The sequence below is a fragment of the Schistocerca piceifrons genome, chromosome 6 (genome assembly GCF_021461385.2).
Source record: "Schistocerca piceifrons isolate TAMUIC-IGC-003096 chromosome 6, iqSchPice1.1, whole genome shotgun sequence".
Classification (NCBI taxonomy): domain Eukaryota; kingdom Metazoa; phylum Arthropoda; class Insecta; order Orthoptera; family Acrididae; genus Schistocerca; species Schistocerca piceifrons.
Window position 1 is genome coordinate 231642314 of NC_060143.1, and position 22920 is coordinate 231665233.

At 37.3% G+C, this 22920-nt stretch overlaps 1 protein-coding gene across 3 annotated transcripts in view; it reads left to right on the forward strand.

Annotated features, from left to right (window-relative positions):
* Positions 1 to 4259: 4259 nt before the first annotated feature.
* Positions 4260 to 22920, forward strand: part of LOC124802971 (F-box only protein 22-like) — a 219274-nt gene continuing 200613 nt past the window's right edge. Inside the window, exon 1 of one of the 3 annotated variants that reach the window (XM_047264064.1) lies at positions 4260 to 4374. The gene's annotated coding sequence lies outside the window, so the exon portion shown is untranslated. Of the gene's footprint in view, positions 4375 to 17338; positions 17549 to 22920 lie in introns of those variants that run through there. The other 2 variants (XM_047264062.1, XM_047264063.1) reach the window with 2 other exon arrangements.

Here is a 22920-nt window from a genome sequence, read left to right on the forward strand (position 1 = left end):
ACAATTAGTGACTGTAATATATTTGTTTTCATAAAACGTCTCAGAGAAATTAATTGGTTGTGTGTGTATGGTAACACTGGAGTAGAAAACCAATTCAACAACTTTCTTGAATTATTCATGTGGGCAGTTAACATTGGCTTGCCACTAAAGAACAAATGTGTTAAAATGAGCAGGGTATCGACTATCAATAAAAATAAGTGGTACACACAGGAACTACGAGAACTTAAAGATCAATGCAACAATTTCTACTACCTAGCAAAGAATTCATCTTGTCTGCATGCCAAAGTAAGATTTAAAGAATGCAAATATCAGTACAGAATGGGTATTAAGAAAGCTAAATTAGAATATAATTGCAAATTGGTTGCACAAGCTATTAATAAACCAAAAGAAATGTGGAAAATCATTAATGAGAATCTAGCATCGGGTAGCAAAGAATTTGTATCTAGATCCAAAATTTGTGCTGATAGTTTTAATAATTATTTTTTAAACAGTGTAGATAGTGTAGTTACTAAGATACCTGATACTAAACATGAACCTAGCTAGTATTTGAATGTTGCCTATAAAAACCAAAATGCTATGGAAGATGTGTTTTATTTTGAACACAGTTGTGTAGAAGATGTACACTCTGTCATTCTTTCTCTTAGTAAAAGTGATTCACTGGATATTTACAATATCAGCTCTAAATTATTGAAACTTAGTACTCGTAATATAGCAGAGGTTCTCTATCACGTCATAAACTACTGCTTTGATGAAAGTTGTTTCCCTGAAAAATTAAAAGTAGCTTAAGTAATCCCATTCCACAAAAAAGGTAACAATAATTTGCCTAGCAATTATAGGCCAGTTTCTCTTGTACCACTTTTATCCAAGGTCATTGAGAAACTAATCAATTTTCTAGATTCTCATCAATTACTTTCAAATAGCCAGTTTGGGTTTAAGAAAAGTCTATCAACATGTGATGCTGTTATGAGTTACATATGTAACTGTCTTGAAGCAAAAGAAGAAAAATGTATTGTAAGTACAAAGTTTTTTGATTTATCAAAAGCGTTTGACACTGTGTGCCACAACACTCTGCTGCTGAAATTAAAAAGTGTAGGTTTCTCAGTCTCTGCTGTTAAAATTATTCAGTCATACTTATCTAATAGATCTCAAACTGTTTACTTCAATAACCAATACTCTAGTTTCTTACCCGTTAACCATGGTGTTCCTCAAGGGTCAATCTTGGGCCCTCTCTTGTTCATATTATATATGAATGACCTACCTAGCAATGTAATAGATGATACTACAAACTGTTATTTGTATGCAGATGATATCAGTTTAAGTGTTACAATGCCTACGAACAATAACGTAAGTAACTCTACCTCACTCAAGGTAGATATACTTTCTGACTGGTGCAATACCAATAGCCTGTCTATGAACATAAATAAAACACAGGAATTAAACATTTCTTATAACAATAGAATCACCTTAGAGACAGTTCCTGTAAAGTTTCTTGGCATTGTTTTGCAAAATAATTTAGGCTGGCAAGCACATGTGAATTATTTAACACCAAAAATTTCTAAAGGAATATTTATGCTCAGAAAATTACAAGCAACAGTAGATGAGAAAATTTTGCTTTCTGTCTATTATAGTTATATTCACTCTCATTTGAAGTATGGGGACAATCTTTTAGGGAAATAATTGCTGCTCAAAATGCTTATTTACAGCCCAGAAAAAAACTGTCAGACTGATACGTAAAGTACCACCTAGAACTCACTGTAGAGAATTATTTATTAAACTTAGTATTATGACCTTGCCATGTATATACATATTTCACTGTCTTTTGTACATTAAAAAGAACTTGTCTAGTTTTGATCTGAATTCTGATGTACATAGTTATAACACACGACACTGTAATGATGTAAGAAAAGACTACTGCTCATATACCAAAACTCTAAACAGCTTCAAACACACATCTGTAAAGCTATTTAATAAACTACCAGAGTCAGTTAAGAGTCTGGAGCTGAAAAACTTTAAGATATTTGTAAGAACTTTATTATTTCAAAATTGTTTTTATACAATGGAAGATTTTTGTGAGCATAATTTGTAACATAGATTAATTATTTGTGTATTTATTGTCATTGTTGTTTGTACATTTATTGATGTTGCTTATACAGGCTTTACATCCCTGTAAATGTTTTGTTTTTGGGCAATAAAAATCAGTCAATCCATAATTGTCTCCACACCAGCTGATAATCCAGTGTGGGGCCAAGCAGCTTCATCCTCATCAAGCAGAGCCATGAGCTAGGTGAAGCTGCTCATCTACAAGACACCAGACAGGCCAACAGTTCCAGATTGTGAGCCAGTGCTGCTGAGTGAAGGCCTCTTCCCAGGTGTCATTGTCTGACACTCTGAACAACTCCAGTGGTCCTGGTGTTCTGGCACAGGGCGTCTGCATGCCTGCCTGGCTGTTCAGAGTTGCCTGCAGTCCAGCATTAAGCTTTCAGACTACCATTCTGAAACCATCCTCAAGTCAGCAAGGCCCCCCTATTTTGCTGTGGCACCACGCCACTGTCACTGTGTACACACATACCACTGTGGGACTGCATGTTCTATCTGCATGTTATGCAAAGTAGCACACCACTGTCTAGGTGACCACAGGACCACAGCTATTTTTGGATGCAGACATTGACCTCTTGTGTGTTACATTGCAACCCCATAGCTCCCACACATGCCATTCCAAGCAGAAGTGGCTGTTGTGGCTCGTACTGTGTCAGTGATCATTGTCACTGTGCCATATTCTGCTGCAACTTGGCAGCCCCAATACCATTACATAATTTTAACAGTACACCAAAATGTGATGCAGATCTGCTTTGTAGTCTTCACCATTGAAGTTGGATCGACATCTCCATAATGCCCTCGCTCTCACTAAATGATGAAATTCACTGCTCTTCTTTGAATCTTCCCTATTTCCTTTATCAGTCCCATCTGATACAAGTCTCTGACTGACAAGTAATATAACATCCAAGTATTGGTTGAATGAGGATGCTTTAAGCTACCTCTATCACCGGTGAACTATAAGATCCCTTTTGGACCCAACAAGCACAATTGTGTAGGTGCCGTTTATTTGCATTGTACCATCATATTATTGCACTAAGTTACTGAGTTCTGAATGCAACAATTGTGCAAGAATCACTGATTTTCATAGAATCAAAGAATATCAATGTATTGTTACAGAAGCAAGTGCTGTGCTTTCAACATTATCGATTTTCAAGATGGCTGATCAAGAGCACCTACACCAAGAAGGCCCTAATAGTGCATTATTTATTGTGTCTTGACATTTGAAAAAAATGTGTTTCAAATTAGAAAGGTCTAAAAAAACAATTAAAAACTAGTCTACCAAAAATCTTAAATAGTTTCACAGCTATGATGATTGTTACTTCCCTATGTACAAATGGAATAGCAGTACAGATTTTTGTCAAATGCGTTAGTTTTTATATTTTTTATTTTTGGGGCTTATTGATGACATAATTCTAGTGTTATTGGGAGAATCCAAAGTGGAAGACTTCAGTGGGCTTCCAACAGGTGAATGGAGATGCACTAATTTCTTCACATTTTGCTGAAGAATGCTTAAGTGAATCTGATAAAGAGCCACCAAACAAAATACATCACCCAGCAAATGGACAATATGATGACAAGACGCTACATGGGTATCAGCTCTGCACTCCATTCATTGCAGCAAGCAATATGACTGCAAGAAGAGGACAAGAACAAGATGTGAGAAGTCTAATATTTACCTTGTTTTTCAAAAAACTGTAACTGCTTTCATGAATATACGTATAAGAATGATTTAAATATGTAAGATAGCCCTGAAGCACAAAATTGTATGGGTAATGCATTTTTGTGAAAACAGAAAAATAAAAATTTGTTATTCATTAATATATTATACTATGAATATTTTTGTTATGAAAACACACTGATTTTCAGATTTCCTTTCCAAGTATGATGGGGAGGGGAAAAGGGGGGGGGGGGTCTGAGGGCGATATAATACATATGTGTCTGTCCAAGTATATAATACGTTATTAGGCATTTCTCACCACGAGATGAATTGAAATATAACAGAAATCAGTAAATATTATAAATAAATGTTGCACTAAGTCTAAATGGCATAACACTGCAGGATGCAATGCATGGGCTGATATCAGAAGCAAGCTAAACATGACAAAGAAGCAAGAGACTAGATGACTCACATGGTAGAAACGGCTTACACTGCAACATATCAGTGAGCAGACAATATTTTGCTGGCAAACGCCGAGGGAGCAGAAGAAATTAGCAAGAGAATCTCTTAATCCTGGCCAAAGACACTGCAGTGTTTCATACTGACACTTAAATGCTCATGTAAGTGATAAGTTAACAGAACAGTGCTTAGAAGTAATTTAGTAGGATATAAACTGAATGTAATTACACATTGGAATGTTAACAAAACTGCAGCAATAAGTACTTTCGTAGGTGGAGAATTAGTGCATTTCATAGATTGTCACATATGCATAAAAGCTTCATCACAATTAATAAATAAACATTCCATACAGTTCAAATGAGCATGATCTATCATCTTAAACATTTTTATCTAGATGTTTTATTTATGTTTGATTGATTTGAAACTCAGTAGATTTCTGAACCTTTTATATGTAGCAACAGTGCTTCTCATTAGTGGAGGTCAGTGACTTGCCCTTTAACCTGCTATATCAGAAGAGGGTGGAAAAAAAAGTTTTGATAAGACAACCTTGGCTTTCCACATTCATTGAGGTATCAAATGTAACTTACATATTTTCTTTTTTAACTATATGTGGCGAGAATACCAAGTTGGAAATCTTTTTAACAGTGGTAGTCACTGTGAAGCATGAAGCTGTGTTTTTAAAAAAAACACAGAAAATTCCTATTGATGTGTATGCCCAACTTAGCACAGATTATTATTATTATTATTAGTTAGAAAATTATATTCCTTTTTTCTCACTGTTCACTACGAGAATTAATGTATTTATTCTTTGGAAATTAATCCTTGATAAAATTTTACTAACTGTAACATTGACCTATGGCCACAAATACACTCAATATGATGAGTCTTAATTCTAGTATACAGAGAGATGTACTGATATTTCACAAATTTCACTTATATAGCATTCTTTCACAAACCAAGCTGGTGTTAGTTGAGAACACTTCTCTTCTTTAAATACTATTATTCTTTACATGTCATCAACTAGTTTCTAATGAAACACTTATGGTTAACATAAATACAGTTATAAATGTACATTAGACATAATTAGTACATGAGCTGTGGTTACGTAGCAGGCTGTCTGTAACCAACTATTTGGTGTGCATAAATTGTTCAAAGGTATAATAAATGCTGACAACTTTATTGTTGTAAGCCCTATTAAAACGATTCATAATGGGCTTGTAGTCACTATACAGTTGCTTTCCTCACATAGCCCATAATTTATTAAATAAAATTTGGGATTTTATTTATAGGGCAGTATTTGAAAACAGACTCCAAAACCGATCAACAGCCTTCTACCTGTAGGTGAAATTAAAACAAACCTATAATGATGATAACTTTATTTAGCAAATCAACAGGAATGCCACTAGAGAAGAATAAGCATATCATACAGTGAACAAACAACACTTTCAAAGAATAAATATCAAACTCCATGTATCTATAATTTATTACCACCTAGCTTCACCTCACCCCTCCCACTCCCCAGCCCCTGAAGTTTCAAGCACCTGGTATTAGGGGTACCTGAATCTAACTTGTCATCCAACTCTTGTGTGGATGGTTGGTAGTGGCATCAGTGCAGTCATAACTACAGTTGAATGCATGGCCCGCGTTTGGCAGCTGGACAGTTACCCTACGTACAATGGAGGTCTGCATGGAAGTGTCAGGGCATTGCGTAACTGTGGCTGTCAGGATGATGTCCAAAGGCAGCAACAATGTGACACATACTAGTTTCACTTTCCCAGTAGATACCTTTCTGCATTTGCCATTTTGTAAGATGTCTAACGTGCCATTCCCACATCACAACACTGGACAAAATCTGTGCATGGGAGCTGAAGAAGGGCTCAAACTACATGGTAAATAGCATGGCATGGGAGGAGTCCACCAATGCCTTGTGTTCAAAAAACAGGTGGTTGCTGTGGCATGCAGCAATTGATCATTGGATATTTGCAATAAGCTCCCAAATCTGTTGTAAGTCATTCCATGTCAAGTGACCCAATAATTATAGGACCCACCATTTGAGAATTTCACAAAATGTTGCACATTTGCTTGGACTTATAACATAAGAACTTGTGCAATTTGTTTTTGGTCTCAGACTAAAACTTTCTATGATTAACTCATAGGAAATGAGTTTCTGCATAAAGTCAGATCCAAAAACATTCATAGTAAATACATGTCACTTACAGGTCTTGGGCATCAGGACAGATGTAGTAACTCATCTGGGTGTGATGGAACAGTATTTGTTTTTGGTCTCAGACTAAAAATTTCTAAGATTAACTCATAGGAAATGAGTTTCTGCATAAAGTCAGATCCAAAAACATTCATAGCAAATACGTGTCAATTACAGGTCTTGGGCATCAGGACAGATGTACTACATCTGGGTGTGATGGAACAGTATTTTTTTTTCACACTTGGAACAAACTGACATAAAAGAACAAACAAAGGTTCATACACATATTTTAGCTTTTGAAGTAAGGTGTACATTGGTAATGAAAATAAAGATTTTTTTTCATTGGTGATATGTCCTGAAGCAGTTTTCCACTCAAAGGCTGGCTCTTCTTCCCAAACACAAGTACTGTTATTCATGGCATTTCTTTTGTTGTGTGCAAGCACTGCACAACTTTGTAGACCGCATTTTTCCTCGGTGGTGGGGATTGCCTCTAAATAATGAAATCTGTCACCTGACCTGATTTTTCTCTGGGTGCCTGACATCTTTCCCCAATCCATGCCTAAATAAATTTTTCTCTAGAAGGTAGAGAGACCCTTATTCAGTTTAATAGTAACTAACAGTTTTGGGTTTTCCCTTTCATTATTACATAATGTTACACACACACAGGTTTTGTAAGTTGACAACAGTTTTGCAAGTGAGACAGAATTGTAAGAAATGTGCTTATGAAGCACATATCCTTAAATCAAAAAAGCTTCCATCAGGTGTGAAAGAACTTCAGATTGATGACCCATCTCAGCCTCCTCCTGTGACTTGCCACAGTAGATTTTTGAGAACCACATCATTAGGTTCACAGAGTTCATAAAGTTTTACACCATACTTGTGTTTCTTGTTCTTGACACACTGCCTGAAAAACAGACAGCCACATCACAAAACCATTGATTTGTCAATGCAGAGATTCTTGTTTGGAATGTAATTATTGCTCAAGATTCTACTGAACTAGTCCAAGATAGGTCTAATTTTGTAAAGTCAGTCATTGGATTGCAATGAGCTGTCTGAGAAGTGTAGATATCTCAGTATCAGCTGAAATCTGTTTCTACTCATATCAGATTTCCAGAATGTTATATTGTAAAATGAACTTGGACTCCTGTACTCCCACATTTTTCTGCTTCCTAGCTCGCATACTACTTTGTTTGTTCACATAATGACATTAGGCTCAACTTGGTGATAAGCTGGTTGACACCCTGCTAGTGAAAAGGAGGAGGGGAGGAGAGGTGGCAGCATTAAGTTTCTGATTACCAGACTTTGTGCCAATGTCCTGGTTTAAGAACCAAACCTTTGCACAGTTTCTCATGAAGTGAGGGCATGTAACACTGCTGATGGTGATCCATACATTGGCGTGGCTGCCCCCTCAGTGCTATTCACAAGGAGTAGGCTATGTGCCAGCACCGTGGGTTTCACCCTCTCCCCTTTCTCATCATCATCATCATCATCATTATCATCATAAAACACAAATGATACACACACACACACACACACACACACACACATGTAGTATTATGCATATTATAATGGATCATGTTGCAAATAAGTAAAAATAATGACATTAGGAACACTTTAATAAAAAAAAAGGTCAGCAAGATCACTGACACCAAAATTTTGTAAGTCTAATTTCAAACCCACATCTTCATTGAACACAAATACTAGTGGATCTTGAGCAATGTCACTCCACTCGTCACTGTTATTAATAGTGCCTGCTATTGGACCAACCTGATAGCCTTCTTTATACCATTCATTGTTTTCTGCATCTGAATCCTCACTTGAATGCTCACATAAAGATGGTTCACAGATACTTCCACTATCCAAGAATTTATCCGTGAACTCATCCCATTGCAATTTGTTCATGTTAGCTAGCTGTTCAAGTTCTATGTCACTGAGTTTCCTCTTATTACTTGCCACAATAAACATCAGTGAACTACCTACAACCAAGACTGAACTACTGGCACAGTTACAACAAAGGTGTGAATCATATTGTCAAACATGCATCAAAATATACAAGCTGGTGACTGATTGTTGATGAGTAAGCTCATAGTCGGTGACAGAACTGAGCTTTCTAGTCTGCACACCAACTACAAGGTAACTTGCAGCTTCCATTTTCGGCCAAGAAAATTTTTGTTTTGTTTTGATGATACAGATGAATTACAAGTGAGATGATGAATCAAACTGCATGAACCACTTAACAAGGCTTCTGGGAGCAATTTACTCATTTTTTCTATGGCAATAAACATGTTAAAATGTCACAGGATTTATACCACAGTAAAGCTCTTCAAAAATTTTTAGTGCTGAGTGAAGAGCAACAAGATTTAATATTGCTGTGGTACAATATAAACTTTCCAGAAGATCAAGGAAGAAATACTGTACATGGATGTTACAGATATTATTACTTAAAAGTTTTCGAAATCCATAAAGGAGTTGTAATCCTTTCAAAATATACACACAGACAGTTGAAAATATCCATGATGTCAGAAAGCTTGGCTGTGCCTAAAACATTAAGTGCTCAGATAATATATTTAAAAAAAAGACAAAAAAGCTGTATACATCATGTAATAAGGTTTGTGAAGAAAACACTAAAATCAGTGATGGAAATGAAAGTGATGCAGGTAACCTGGGGGTGATATTTCTTGAGCCCAGTACTAAAAAGTCAAAGTATCAAGAATGTAAATAAAATTTTAGATGATTTGGTGTGGTAGCCCTTAAAACTTCACTATATTCCAAATCACAGCATGGCCTCATATGGCAAACGAAAACTATAAAAAGTGAAGCATGTTTTAGAAGGAAAAGTGTATCAGGTACTAGTTTACATGGTTGAAGTTTATGACAGCAGGAAGCATGAAATGAATGACGAAACTGTTAATAAAGCTGAAGGTTTGATGCCATGATATTGTTAATGAAAGAAAAAATGACTAGAGTAAAGAGATCTGAAAGATTTCAAGTTTCAACTTTAGCTCCACCCATTTGGTCCAAATAAAAAATAACATCAGATTTCAATGTTAGTGAATACGTAGTTTGACAGACGAGGAGACTGAAACGAGAATTGCTTTTTTATCAATTACTATACAAAAAGGAGATAAAATGACCACTGATGAACTTGTAAAATTTATCACTGACTTTTACCAAAATGATGGACATACTCGAATGTTACCACAAGTAAAAGATGAAGTTAGCATTCAGAAGAATGTGTATATGCAAAAAAGACATCGTCTGCAACCTAAGGGGATTATATTCTTATTTTAAATGGGAGAACCCAAACACTGACTTTTTTTCCAAAACCAGAGTGGTTTTGTTTTAGCTGATACTCCAGACACTCATTTGGTGTGTGTCTTTGGCATCTACCAAAATGTAAAACTGCATTTGGATGGTGAACGCATTGAAGAAACATGGATTAAATTTCTTTTTTGTAGCTTGGAAAACTATGATTGCATGCTTAATCACTGTCATAATTATCTCAGTGATGGCAAACTGTCAGAATTTTTGAAAGAAAAATTAGCTTACCAAGATGCTGATGATGAAATTGAATACACCCTGTGGATAAACACAGACCATCAGATAGAAATGGTAAAGCAGTATGCAATTGTTGATGAATACTCTGACTTGTTGGTAATGGAATTACAGGCAGTTAAACTGCACTCATTTGTATCTAGGTCTTAGGCAAGATCTTTGGAAAATTTGAAAGAAACCCTAACCCCAGAAAAAGCAGTCCAGTTAATTGGATGAAAACTGCAGTTTTGTAATTCAGAATGGAATCCAGAGTTATCAGTGGATAAGAAGCAGCTGTACAGTCAATCCTGTTTTTGTTTATGTGATAAATGAAGAAAATAGATAGGTAATAGTAAACTGCTGCTTTATAGGAGATGATTTGGAGCATGATGAAGGATTTGTAAATTCTGCTCAGAAAGAAATGGTTAAGTGGTTGGCTGAACACTATACATATGTCAAGAAACTGCATTATTTCACTGATGGATGCACTACTCAATGTAAAAATAGAAAAAGCTTTAGAAACTTTTGTGCACACAAAAATGATTTTTCTATTGGCACTGAACATTTCTTTCATGGTACTAGACGTGATAAATCTGTGTGCAGTGGATTGGGAGGAGCTGTAAAAGATGTACTGACAAAAGCTAGTCTTCAAGTAGAGGATGACGTACAAATAACAAGAGCATCTGGTGTCTGCAATTTCTGCAAGGCTAATATTGACAAATGTTTTTCTACTTCTCAGAGAAAATCACTGTAGATTTCCTACACTAGAACCACAAGATTAAATTTCTGACAACCTGCACAATACCTAGCACCAGGAATTTTCACAATTATAAACCCCTTTCGTATAATTCATTATAAATTAGAAGGGCAACTTGTTCTGAAATGCCTGCCTTGATTTTCTCATTCAATGAAAATGCTTTGCAATGGAGGTGCACCCATCCTCAAATTCTTAATAAAACATTTTTGTTGCAGCTGTGTATAATGACAGGTGGTAATTGGCCTTTGTCAAGAATGTATGTGATGAGAAGGAGATGCTGGAGTACTTTTTCTCCACTCACATGGACCAGCAGTGTCATTTGTTTGGTCTGAGAAAAATCTTGTTTTGTGGCTTTGAAAACACTTTTACGCACATTTGGTGTACCTGAATCAAGAAGATTAGAAATAATGTATTACTTTAATGAATATGATACAAAGTTAACAAAATCCAATTCTTCATAATGGATTAGAAACAGACACAATATTAAAACTTTCACTTGGGTATTCCAAGGATCTTCACTGCTGAACATTTACATTTTAAACATTTGTCTACCCAAAATGATTGTTATTTAAATATGGTCATTTGATACCCTTAAATATAGTTAATATTAATATTGGTAATGAAAATATTTCAATTAAAATTATAACACATGGTTCTTTGCTTTTATTTTTTTAACACAACACAAGATACATGTACTAAAGCGTATCAGCTTAAATGACTTTTTAAACAATGATATGAAAATTCCGTGTCAATCACAGCCCATGCTGTTTATTTTTTGTTTGCAATCATGTCATATTTGAGTGCTAATTTAAAAAATTGCCTGATAACAGCTCTTTCTGAAAGTATTTTGCATATTTAAGGAATTATGTTAGGGCAAGAACAATTTAAGTTGATTTTTTATATTCCCAGAAGTTGTGCAGAGTTATTATTTTATTTTTTTCCATAAAGATGCACCCTATTTAGGTTTCTGGAAAAGAGTGACAGTGATGTGTTCAGAATAAGCTAAGTTCCATTTTTTCTCTAAGTAACGCAATCGATATGGACAGTTCCAGCCATGTGGTTTTTATGTGTGCTTTTTGAAAACTTTACCATTTTTTACATCAAAGCTATATGAAGTATGTGGAAGAAATATTACACTGGTTATTACCATGGGGAAAGAAATACATAAAAAAAGTTTCATGAAAATCTGAGGCTGTGGATGTCTGTCCTGGATGAACTTACTTACAATGGCCCTTTTTTCCTCACAGTAAAAGTGACACAAATTAATATATTTGTTATTTTCCTTATAGCTTTAGTATCTATAAAATTGTCTCTGTGTTAACTATATGCCATGCTTAACTTCTGAAAAAAATTCCAAATCAAAAGCTTTATAAAGGTCTGAGTTATGAGTATTTCTGTAAATAAGCACCACATTGAATGGCTATTCTCACAGAGATAAATTAGCAGAACATCACTACATTGAAAATCCAATATAGAAACAAGTTTTAGTCTGAGACTAAGGAAAATTGCAGAAGTTCTTATGTTGTAGGTAGAAGCAAATGTTTGAAGTTTCATGAAAATCTGAGCCAGCAGGTGACATGAGCTGGGTAATTTGACATGGAATGATCCTCTACCCACAGTGATAGTTCAGCCTGGTCTGGCGGTGGTGCAGGAATGATGTAGTCTGCCACAATCCTCGATGGCAACCACTATGTTGCTAGCAAGATGATAATTTGTATTGTGGTGGCATTGGAAGCTGCAGAGTTTAGACAGTTTGATGAAAAGTTTGGACACAAATTTCTGACCCTGGTTTGTTGTAATCTGTAGAGGACAGCTGAATCGCACTAACCAATTTGTGATCAAAATGTTTATAATTGTTTTGGTGGATATTTCTGTAACTGCTATAGCCTCTGGCCACATTGTACATATGTTAATCGCCATCAACAGGTGCCACGTAACCTTCTGATGTGGCAGAGGACCAGCGAGGTTGATGTGTCTACGACCATACCTCCCTGAAGATCCACAGAAATGTCAAATACCTCAATCAATATAGCTTCCCACCTTGCTGCACTGGCAACAAAGCGAGCTCACATCTGGTATTGATTGCCACATGAAATGGTCAGTTAATTTATTTGTGACATTATGCCCCCATGTGTGCTGGGCTGCAGACACTGCCAAATGCCACTGTGCGTAACTGCAATGAAAAGTAGTGTTTTAGCTTATGTTGTGAGACATCCCACTATATTTTGGAACTGTTACCAGTCGGCTCATTTTGTTTAGTAAAATTGTTGATCATCACTTGGGACAGCCATGGTGAGCTGGTTGTAGTTCAAAACGATGACTAAACAGCAAATGGGAGATAAGTAGTCAGCAGCTATGTGCTTTTAATATGCCATATGTCCATGGCAGATTGACTGATAAATTTGATGTCTAAGAATTGTCGAGGGGAACACCTATCACTGGCATTTTGAAAGGGTGACATAATTGGTTTGTGGTCTGTGTAGATCATCACTGGCTGAGCTTTGATTTAAGGGCGAAAATGCCTCACTTCCTCATATATCGCGAATTGCTCTCTATTGTGAGCACTCCACTTCATCCACAGCTGTAATTTTTTTACTAAAAAAAAAAACCTTGATGGCTGCCAATGACTGCTGACTCTTTGGTGCAGATGGTACAGCATGGGCAAGAGCACTGCCTCCACGAGGCTCACTGCGGATTACAGAAAGCTGTATCCTTTTCCTGGGTCCACATGAGTGCTGATTTGCTCTTGGTGTTATGACTGGCAGGTGCATTCGTTAGCTGTGCTTGAGTTGAAGCTATTGCCACAAGGTGACAGCAATAATAATTCACCATGCCAAGAAAAGTTGGCTTTGACATGTCGCATAAAGTGGAGACTTCTTTTGGTACGAGGCTGCTTGTACATCCATTGTCAGAATCACAACTGTGTCTACTGATTACAAACACTGCCATCAGCTGAGACCCTATGGCTGAGGAAGGGTACTTCAATTCTGACACTGCTGCATTTGTCTTCATTTAGCACAATTTTGTGACTATACAGTCATTTCAATTCAGTCTCTTTATCCATTCCCTTGCAATATACCCTGTAGGTATGTAGTCAATTCATAGGCAGGGCTAGTTGCACTAAAATGTCTTATAATTAAGTTTTTTACAAACTTACATATAAATATAGTTATCATTCATCAGTGTATACAAATGATTTTACTTTTTCGTATTCTGAAATCCTTTAATGTTATAAAAGCTATGTGTTATTAAAAACTGTTTTAGCTCTAATTTGAATTTATGGAATTCTTTAATTTTCTTAATTGAAAAAGGGTTCACAATGTACATCTTTTTGGTAAAGGGCTTTTATGTGTATGTCTCTGTGAAAGCCATCTCTGGTTCCTGTTTTATAGTTATGTGCTTGATTGTTCAATGTTGAAAACTCCCAGTGAGTTTCGAGAAAGCACACACATTCATAGGGAGTGTCGTTATTTTAAGTATTTCCTTGCATGGCACTCTATGGGCAACTTCCTGTCATTATCATGATAGCCCTTTTTTGAAGTTTGTTTTGCCATTTCTATATTTCCCCAGGCCATCACAAGATATCTGCACAAGCTGTTCATATAGGCACAACAATCATTCAATGCTGCAACAGTTGTGGAGCATTCTTAGCACAACACAGCATTTACTTAGTTTTTTCATTCGAAACTTCAAGTTGGTTCTTGCACCTAAAGTGCTCATCCATCCATATGCCTATAAATTTTGTGTATGGAGCTTGTGTGATAGCGTAGTTCTCTGACTCAGCTGTTACGCTGATTCCAGCTTTACTTCTATTATTACTGAAATTCATCCACACTGTTTTTTTTCTTATTTATGGCCAATATGTTATCCCTAACCATTTGTGTGCCTAATTTATTGTTTTGGAGACATTCTGGTGTAGAGTATCATCACTGCATCTTTTTATAAAAATACTTGTGTCACTGGCAAACATCACGGTACCTGCGGCCATCCAATGGTTTCCCAAATCATTTTTATATAGCAGGAATTACAGATCGTGAGGTGCACCACCACTAATTCTTTTGTACTGAAAGATAATCCTTGCCTTCATGATACATTATTTTATACTCTGTTAACTGTCAAAGAGATACGACTATAACCATTTGAAGGCCAGTCCCAGATCCCATAACAACCTAGCTTCATAAGCAGTAGGTCATGAATATTTAGATGAAATGATTTTAATAAATCTAAGACTATTCATTCATATCCAAGACATGGATAATTTTCATGGGCTGAAAGATGGCTGGTTCTGTTGATCTGTTCTCCTAACCCCATCTGAACATTGGCTTATTTGTTTAATTTTTTATTTATTTATTTCTTACTCCTTTGATCCAAATGTGATAAACTCACAAGGATATAGAGTGTGTCAGTAAACAATCAATACAAAGGTAGTAGTAAAGTAGTCAATCAGACAAATTAATACTACATGTTTGCTATACACATATATGGTAAGAGTGGCAGATTACACCAAACATTACACATAGAAAGCGAAAACAAATTAAAAACCAGTGAAAATGACTATGAATGTTACATGGCTATGGTACCTACATCATTTCTCAAACTTAAAACTATGGTGTATCACACTCAAAATATCTGGTCCACAGACCTAGGTGGTTTTTTCATTGTTGCTAAAATACTCTTTTAAACCGTAAAATGACCTTTCCAGTAGAAATTGCTTCAGATGCTTCCTAAAGGAAGAATGGTTATCAAATTGCTTTTGCACCAGAGAACTGCACACCCTTTTGCACCATGGTCAGGTTTTTACATTCATTGAGGAAATCATGCTTTCTCCTGGTATCATAACCCTGGTATTCACTATTTCTTTTATGAAACTCAGTATTTTTGCTGATGAACCCTGTAAGAGAAAATATGTACTGGGTCGTGACAGTAAGAATTTTTAGTTTCCGGAAAAGGTTTCTATAACTACATCTGGAGTCTACATCGCTCATTATTCTTATAACACGTTTCTGGTCCAAGAGTATTTTCTTCGCTAGTGTTTGATTTCCCCAAAATATAATACCATATGTTATAAGAGAATGGAAATATCCATAGTACGCTACTTTCATTGTGTGTATGTTTCCACTCTCGGAGAGAACGCATAGGACAAAAATCGATGAGCGGAGTATCTTCTTTAGATTTATTATATGATGAGCCGAGTTTACTTTGGAGTCAATTAAAACGCCTAAAAACTTTGTTGATTCAACTCTTTCTATTGACTCTGTTCCACATTTCGCAGTTAATTTCTCCTCCATTTTAGCAGTTGGAGTGAACTGAATATAATCAGTCTTATTAAAGTCCATTTAAGCTAAACCATTTCACTAAATCAGCACGAACATTCTTAACAGATCCTTGAAGATCTTCACAGGTATGACCATCAATCACAATGTTGGTGTCATCTGCAAAAATGGTAAAAAAGCACTGTAACATTGTGGTACATCATTTATAAATATGAGGAATAGTAGAGGACCGAGAATGGATCCTTGGGGCACTTCATATTTAATGGTTCTCCATTCAGATGAAATCACGCCACTATGGATCTCATCGGTAACATCTACTACTACTTTCTGCTTCCTATCTTTGAGGTATGATTCTACCCACTTATTTGCTAAGCCACTTATTCCTAATAGGTCAGCTTTCTGTAAAAGGATTTGGTGATTCACAGTGTCAAGTCACAAAATAATCCAATTGTTACCATTTTGTCATAAATTGATTCCAGAACTTTATTTGTGAAAGCATGTAATTGCTTGTTCAGTTGACCGTCCCTTCCGGAATCCAAATTGACTTTTGCTGAGAATGTTATATTTATTTGGATGCTCCAAAATTCTCGAATACATAAGCTTTTCCAGTATCTTAGAAAAGGCCGTTAGAAGGGAAATTGGCCTGTAATTTGTGACTTCGGTTTTGTCAACTTTCTTTTATTCTGGAAATCGGCTAGCCTTTCATACTTTTACTCGTTTAATTACTTAAAAAAGACCTGTCAGTAGTGGCACTGGTCCATAATTAATTGCGCCAGATGTATCAGTACCATACCCCTGTCCTGAAAGAATAGCTGATACTGCAGGTTAGCTGAGAATCTATACTGATGGAACGAACTATAATTACCCTGTCTGGAATTCTGTCAATACTACAAGAATTTTTTTTCACTTTATTAATAGCTGAAATGTTGCAAATTTGAGCGACATTTTTGGGTCCGAATGGCGTTAACAAGAATTCAAAATGTGTAATCACAGCTGTTTCGGTACAGTACGTCAAGGTCACAAATTATACAGGCGAAATAAATACCCACAAAATTTAGTAAGTTTTATTTAGAAAATCAACAGGAACGCAAGAAGACAAGAATAAACATTGAGTAACGGTAAACAAACAACGCGCTCTAAGCGCAAATATCAAACTCCATGGATCGATAACTTATTTCCACACACTTATGCATTACTATATCGTAACTCGCTAAACACTCATACTTAAAGAATATCCTCGCAAGTCGCAACATAAACTGACATGCACACTCTTCTCGTCTATATAAAATTATATAATTATATATGGTTTTGTTGTTGTATATCGACAGGGTGTCTGTATGTCGATGGTCAGAGTCGCAACTGTGTCTATCGACTACAGACGCTTGTGTATAAACTGTGCTGTTATGATCGGACGGAAAGTTACTGTTGCGAAAGATTGAGTGGTTGATGTTTGCAAGCAGTTACGGATCGGTTAGTTTATTTCTGCTCTAAACATTAGGAAAGTCTAAAATCGTGCAAACCTAAAGTAAAACTAGTGAGATTTCTGCTATAGTGTCGAAGAAAAATGTGTAAGAAACTTTTCAATAGGAACATATATAACCCTCATCGCTTTGTAAAGCGTATATTGATTACTATGACAGTTGCCGTGAACAGCACACCTGTTTAGCTGAAGGCTTTGTCTACTATACGGCTTTGCAAGTTTTGGGACCTAAGTTGTAGCACTGATTCGAAATTCACAAAATAGAACATGTGACGCTTGATAAACTTATCACCCGCATAGAAAGTCTCGTTATAGAAACTCATCAGTATAAATGTAGTAGTAGTAATAGTAGTAGTAGTAGTAGTAGTGCTTGTTTACTTTAATGGGCATAAATGGAATTTTCTCTAACCGAGAACGTATTTACTAGAGTTTACATTATCCAAACGTGCATAATGTGTATGTGTTGAGCAGGCAACTTTTGTTTTCTTTTCCTCCCCAAATCATCTACTCAAGCTGAAACACCTCAAATTACACTGGCCAGTGCACCCCATCAAGATGCAGCTGGGAGTTTTGTATATGAAAGAGAGAGTATTACCGCTTGGAAAGGTGCTAACTCAGTCCTCTGCACAGTGAATTCCTCACTTGTGGAACAGCTGCCACTACATACAAGAGCCATCATCACTGCTTTGACATGCATCTGTCTTTAGCTCTCTACAATTGGAAGGTCTCTAGTGACTGATGTAGGCTACTACATTTAATTTAAACCTATCATCAAGTTTTGATTTAACTGGCCGTGATACCTCATGTATCGCTATGTGAGGTTCTTGTCAGTAAATATAAGAATAGCCATCTACTTATCAAATCAAAGACATGAAACATGGGCAATTTGAGTGAAGTGCAGCAAACCAATGGATATCAAACAACCTAGTATAATGCCATCATTCATTTTTATACCATGTTATTACCAAAGAACAATACTATTCAGGGCTAAAACTGGTGAAATTGAGCCCTTAAGAGTATCTTTGGGCAACGAATTAGGTACTGTCTAATCCAATTTTATATGAATTATAGGCATATGAAGATAACAAACATTCTATTTTAGTTCGTCATTCCTCCCCATTCTTAACTGTTGTTGTTAAGTTATGTACTGCCTTGTAGAGATCTATGTATGTTGTAGTTTTGTCACCACATGAGTTGAAGCAATAGTGAAGTACCCAACCAACCAGTGTGTGTAGTGAAAATTTAATTTATCATGCATTTGACTGATATCTGCTGGATTTGATTAAGGAGCTAGCATTATCAGCAAGATGACTTATTTCATTTAATAAATTTGAAAATAAAATGTCTTGTGGCTAGGGCCTCCTGTCGGGTAGGCCTGTAACCTGGTGCAACTCTTTTTTATTGACGCCACTTTGGTGACTTGCGTGTTGATGAGGATGAAATGATGACGATGACAGCACACAACAAAGTTCCTGAGCAGAGAAAATCTCCAGCCAGGAATTGAACTCAGGCCCCTCGCATGGAAATCTGCTGCGCTGACCACTGAGCTATGGAGGTGGACAACGAATATGAAATATCAGCGATGCATAAAACTCATTTTATCTTTAGTGGATGTTTTGGAATTTCCTTGATTGTAGAAAACAAAACTAATAATTAGCAAGGGTGTATGGAGTGTGTAGAGATAAGGGACTAAATGAACAGTATGTAATTATTTTTCATGTTTTTAAGTTAACTTGCTGCAAGTATGGACAAACAAAAGATAATTGATTGTTAGATATAACCGAGTGAGGTTGTTTGTTTAAGTCATAGGCCTCAGATCCAGGAGGGGAGGCACATGCTCTTTATGTCCATCCTAAATCAGGCTTTCCCTGGTTTTCCTAAATCTGTTCAGGAAATGCTAGGATGGTTCCATCTACAAGGGCTTCTGAGTTCAGTTGTTGATACACATCAATGATGGTTTTTCTTTGCATTAGCTAACAAAGCCTATATCATTGTAAAATAACATCCCAGTTAATTTATTATCATTACTAATAATGAATAACAGCAACAAATATTTGCATGTTCATAGTCATTGGTTATTTTACTTATGTACTGAATTAACAAGGATTACCTACTGTATTTATGAAAAGCATTGCTAACTGAATCTGTTGAGACTGGCTGCTGTCAGTTTTGTTATGTAACATATTGGCAATGTGTTATGTGACGTGATATGTGCATAAACAGAAAGAGGACAGAATGCTGGCAATATTTCTTTTGTGTCTATACTAGTTTTTGGAATATCGACGGTATTAGAAAAAGGATAGACTGCTACTTACCATAAAAATGATCTTTTGAGTTGCAGACAGGTACAATGGAAACACTGTTACACGTTATAGTTTCAGACAAAACCTTCTTCAGCAAAGAAAATACACACACGTTCACACAAGCAAGAAAACCTCATGCACATATGACTGCTACCACTGGCAGCTCTGACTGGAATGCAACTGTCATGTGAATATCAGTCTGCAGTGGTGCGGGAAAGAGGGAGTGTTAGATGGATACAAGTGGAGGGAGAGAAGAGCACTGTATGGTAGGGTGTGCAAGGGCTAGATTGCAACGTGATGAGAAGTAGTAATATGTTAGGATAAAGTTAGTTAGATGTATGAGGAATGGGGTAGTGGGTCTGGTGTCATTGGTAAACATAGTGTTCAGTTGTGGCAAGACCATGGCATGAGGGATGCTGGTGTACAGAGAAGTGGGATCAACAGTGACCAGTAGGGAGCCAGGAGATAAAGGGGTGCAGATGGTGAAGAGTCGGTGAAGGATGTTGTTGCTATCTTTGAGGGGAGGATAGCTTACAGGCAATTGGTTGGAGGTGTTGGTCAGTTGTCTCCTGTGAAGGGAATGTGCATAAAGAAATCTGCAGCAGTCATGGCCACTTGCATGTTACCTTCCTATGTCATCTTGTTTATGGCCCATCTAGAGGAAACCTTCATAGTCTTCCAAAAGTGCAAATCCCGGGTCTGGTTTAGGTTCATTGATGAAATCTTTATGTACTAGGCTCAGGGTGAAGGCAACCTATCCTCATTCCTTCACAACCTTATCATCATCTCTCCCATTTGCTTCACCAGGTGCCCATCAGACCAGTGTGCCACCTTCCTGGATGTTGACCTCCTTCTCTGATGGCTGCATCCACACCTCTGTCCACATTAAATCCATCGGCCACCAATAGTACCTGCATGTAACAGCTGCCGTACCATCCACACCAAAAATTCTCTCCCTTACAGCCAGACCACATGGGGACTGCATATTTGAATGACAAGAACCACCTTTCCCAGTACGTTGAAATCTCACCAAGACCTGCACAGCCAGGCACTGTCTCCTGCACCTAGTCCAAAAAAAGGTTTCCCGTGCCATTTCTTCACACAACCCCAATCCTCCCAACTGCACCAAGAATTGGCTTCATCACCCATGATCACCCCGAATTGGAACAACTGAACCACATCCTTCATCAGGGCTTTGATTATCTACTGTGATGCCCTGAAATTGGGGACATCCCAAGATCCTTCTCACCCCTCCTAAATTTATGTTCCATTACACACCCAACCTTGCCACAGGGATCATCTCCCTGTGGAAAACATAGATGCAAGACCTGCCCAGTCCACTGCCCTAGCACTTCGTATTCCAGTCCTGTCACAGGCTTACCTTCCCTCATCAAAGTTCAGGTCACCTGTGAAAGCAGCTATGTCATATACCAGCTCTGCTGCAACCAATGCACAGCCTTTTGTATTGGTATGACTACCAACCGCCTGGCCTCTAGGATGAATGCCCACCATCAAACTGTGGCCAAGAGCATAGCAGACCTCGTGGGGTGGCACAACATGTAGCAACATAACATGCTTAATTTTAGTGTCTGCTTCAGCACCTGTGCCATCTGGATCCTCCCCTCCACTATCAGATTCCCTGTACTGTGCAGATGGGAGTTATTATTACAACACTTTCTCTGCTCCTGAAACTATCCCAGCTTCAACCTGTGGTAACACACCTCCACCCAATAGTGTCCACCCCTTCTGTCCTATCCCCTCCTCCCTTTTTGTGTCTCCTGCACCCTCTCATCCTTTCCCTTTTCCTAATCCCTTTATTTTCCATTGCCAGCTTTTGCCCCACATCCCACCTTCCCATACTGCACCTGGCAGTCTCGTCAGGCCACCGTCTAGGCCTTGCACACCAAACCAGACATTGCTCATCTCTACCCAAACCTGTACCTGCTATCCCTTCCCCACCCTACTCCAAATTGCCATTCATGTGACATTACATTCTAGTAGTATCTGTCAGCAGTAGCAGTCATGTGCATGAGGTGTGCTTGTTTGCGTGAATGAGTAAAAGTTTTCTTTGGTGAAGAAGGCTTTGACGGAAAACTATAATGTGTAACAGTGTTTTCGTTCTGCCTGTTGGCAACTCAACAGGTCATTTTTATGGTAAGTAGCAATCTTATCATTTTCCTAATATACCCGATATTCCAATCTGGAGCTTTCATTGTTTAATTTTTCAAATGTGGGTTGTGGTGATAGACTTCTGTGTAGTGTAGCCCAATGTCTAGGTTGGGTTGGAAAGTGATGGTTTGGTTACGAAATGGCGAAACCAGTGGATGTGGATACTAAGTCTTAGATGCAGTGACATACTGATCTGTAGCGCAACCTACGGCTTAAGTTAGATAGAATGGTGGCTTAGATTATGAGTTGGCAAAGAAGTATTTGAAGCTTCATTTAGGCCCAGATTTCATTCGCATTTTCCTATTGACGATTTTCTTAATATTTTCAGATTTCAAAATGAATCTTGCATCCTTCCTCAGGTGATTTTGCACAGTAGATACTTAAACATTCCTGGGCCTATTGTGCTGTAATCATCTAAATATCACCCCTATGTAATTAGCACCACATTCACAAGATTTGTTGTGAACTCTGGCTGTTCTGCATCACTGTTGGTTGGTGATTTTCTACAAATTTAGTGAAGACAACTATGTTTGCTAATGAATATTGGTATTTTCATCCTATCTGTAGCTACTTCATTGGAACACTGTTCTAAAAGAGTTTAGTTCTTGCTTTATCAAAAATTTTATGGATATGGAACTAGATTCTGTTTGTGGGTGGGGAGACTGTATGGCCGGTTTTTCAATATTATTGCATTATACACTGATCAGCCAGAATATTATGACCACCTACCTAATAGCCAGTATGTCCCCCTTTGGCACAGATGACAGTGGCGACTCATGGCATGGCAGCAGTGGGCCTTGGTGGGCTGCTGGAGAAAGCTGGTACAATATCTGTGCACACAAGTCACCTAATTGCAGTAAATTCTGGGGAGAAGAACGATGGGGTCTGACGCCACATTCAATCACATCCAAGATATGTTCGATTGGGTTCAGATCTGGTGAGTTGGGTGGCTAGCATATCAGTTGGAACTTACCAGTGTGTTCCTCGA